The following is a 3,255-nucleotide window of genomic DNA, read 5'->3' as shown; positions in this document are numbered from 1 at the left end:
CACCTGGCGGTCAATAAAAATACGGTCACACACCGACTGTGGCATTCAGATGTTTTGTTCATTGGGATGTCATTCTAAGGTTTATTTGCATATTTAATAAGAATACATATTTTATTAGCAAGACGGCGGTGTGTGTGTGTGTGTGTGTGAAGCGATAAATTTGTATTTCACAAATTAAATTTACAAATATCATTGAAAATAAAGACTTTCTATTCCTTCATTTTTACTCGCATCAAACGTGTGTCTTTTCGCCTTCTCTGGGCCAATATAGACATATTTGTGTGTTCCTTACAAAATAACACAACATGCACATTGTTGAAACAAATACAAAAACAAGCAATCACATATTTTCATTCAAGAATAATTAACATCAATATACCACGTCAAAAAGCTACATACGTATAGGGATGACTGATATATTTATAATATTGCACTAAAATAAATATACAGCAAAAAGAGCAATCGACGCGCTTTGTTTTGGAGCCCGGCGTGACGTATCAGCTTCGTTTCCACAGGTCACGTGACAGCCTTATTTCACGCCACCGGAACACTGTTTCGCTATTTTTTTTTTTTACAGTCTATGGTTTCGACGCAGTGTGTGTCGAAAACTCAAGACGTGTTTCGACAGTGGGTGTCGAACTACCCATCCCTAATAGAGAAATATGAGTCATTAAGCTAAGTTGAAAAGAAGTTGAGTTTCAGTGGCTGGAATTTAAACTCAATACTGCAATCTACTGGACATGTTGAGTCAGTGTATAGCGCCAATGAGACGAACCAGAAAAGTCCTGATGCAGCATGACTTCTACTGACACAAGCCAGTCTTTTTGCTACCCGATCAATATTCAATAGACTATCTCTTCAGAGGAACGGAGATTCTTCTTAAGTTAATATGAGTAAATAAATAAATAAATAAATATCTTATTAAAAAAAGCAATGGCACAAATCCCATGTTTTGTTCATCCAACACAATTAGGCCTATTAGGTTAACATGACAATAGCTTCAAACAAATGTCCGCCAGCAGCAACTACAGCTGTGAGGTTTCTTGGGTTGTGTTTGTCTCTGAGTCTTTGCACATTTGGCCTAGATTTTTGCCATGCAAATTTTTTTTTTTTTGCCAACTCTGACAAATGAGATGGAGAATGCGCATGGACAACAATTTGCAGGTCATACAGATTTTCAGTTGCATTTTATTCCAAAGTTAATCCATATTTCAAATCCTGTCAACTAATTTATTTGTATAGCGCTTTATATAAATATAGCCTGTTTCAAGATGGTTTCAAGGCAACGTCACAGAAATAAACTAGAAAATTACATCTTTGCAAAATCAAGAAATTAATAAATAAGCCAATAACTTTAATTTTAGCTGTAAAATGTCATGCATCTCAATTTAGTCCAATAACAGTGTCAGTGTTGCAAAGTTCATCATCAAATTAAATTAAGCTTAAAATCATCAAATTTAACTAAGCTGTAAAGCAAGACAATATAATTATTCAGCTCAAGTTAAATATTGATTCAATTTGGTTCAGTGAAAGTGTCGATCTTGCAAAGTTAATCAGTTTTGAAACAAATTCAATTCAGCTGGAGCTTTTACAGTACATCAATTATGAAACTCCATAGGCACTACAGAACATTTCAGTTATTTTGTCCTCATTTTCCTATTGTGCCGTGCAAATATCTTAACTTTGAGATCTTCCAGAAGGTTTTAGGTTTTATCTCATTGTTATATCAAGCAGGCATGACTTTAATGTTGGCTTCTCACATATAATTCATGTCTTCATAACTCTCCAAAACCAAAGTGATTTTCCAATGTATGCCATTTTTATTTGATCCAAAAACATATTTATCCATTTTCTTTCAATGGATGTGTTCATATGATTTGACTAATTTTTTTCCAGTCTTTTTTATTTGATTCACCAGTTTTTCCTGCTTATAACTTAATCTTGAATAACCACAAACAGCATACAATCAAGTATATAACTCTAAGTAGTTTACAGATGGATTTAATGGGTACCTTGCTAATGATTATTCATTTGTTCATTTGTTTCTTTTACTTTCCACTCATTTTAACATTGTACGATTATTATTTCTATAGAACTGGGAACTAACTTTTAATTTAACAGAAAATAGTCAAAAACAAAGACCTTAGATGATAGCTTTTATGTGAAATTATGAATTAATTATGACATTTGTTACAAATAAGCTACTCTAAACAAAGCCATAAATTATACACAAGTAATATTTCACAGGCATTTTGGGACTCTGTAATGCTGGAAAATAACTTTTAACATCGTTGTTAGCTCACTTTTTGAAGACAAACTGTTTATTCAAACAATGGAAGCAGGTGCATCAGCACTGTGATTGTCTGTGCCCTTTATGAGCTCCTGCTGCCTCTTTGCAGATACATTTTCCAGAATCAGTTCACTCATTTACCTGCACAATAGTGAAAATATAACAAGTCACTCTATTACGGTAGCATTCTAAAATATCTCTAATGAATCTTTAATTAATTAAGCTACTGATGGTCAATAAGACATGAGTTACCCTCAGAAGAATCTATTCGGTCAAGAACTTTGTTTTCACGCTCGCATCTTTAAGCGCCATAATGTTGAATTATATTTCCAGTTTATGACAAGTAGAAATGATCACTGTCAAAACTTTACTCCAAAAATTTCATTTGTAGTTCTCAGTGCAGCGTCATCAATCTCATTTGTCGACCGCAAGAGGGTGCTGTAGTCTTAATGTAAAGATGTTGCGTGGTTTGTATGCGAGTTGGGCCCTGTACACACGTCAAAAAGAAGAGCCAAGAGGGTCTTTCTTTCTTTCTTTCTTTCTTTCTTTCTTTCTTTCTTTCTTTCTTTCTTTCTTTCTTTCTTTTAACCATTCGTGATAACTTTCCATTCTTTGTTGTGAACATTTTTCACTTTTTGTTGTGGAGAAACTCAACCTCAGTTGAATCCACGAGGAAGCATTGTCTAATTTCAAACTTGTCAAACCAGTCTGCGTAGTAAATTGCCTTACTGAAGAAATCCCACTGAGCGAGACAGCAAGGACTAAGCGTGTCGAGACGGATCAAATCAAGTTACTAGAGATAGGCGAGATATTCAAATAGACAAAAACCTGGTGGTCATGTGCTCTAGAACAGGAAAGACAGGTGTTCTGTCGTACGAACACAACTACTCCTTCATTCCTGGAAATCCCCCCCTGGCAAAAGAACATTCAAAGCAACAAAGAAACATGTATTTACGATTTATTTA

Source organism: Pimephales promelas, chromosome 17 (genome assembly GCF_988280905.1).
Source record: "Pimephales promelas chromosome 17, fPimPro1.hap1.1, whole genome shotgun sequence".
In the NCBI taxonomy this organism is placed as follows: Eukaryota; Metazoa; Chordata; class Actinopteri; order Cypriniformes; family Leuciscidae; genus Pimephales; species Pimephales promelas.
The sequence above is the reverse complement of the archived record's forward strand: the minus strand, read 5'-3'. Positions refer to the sequence as shown.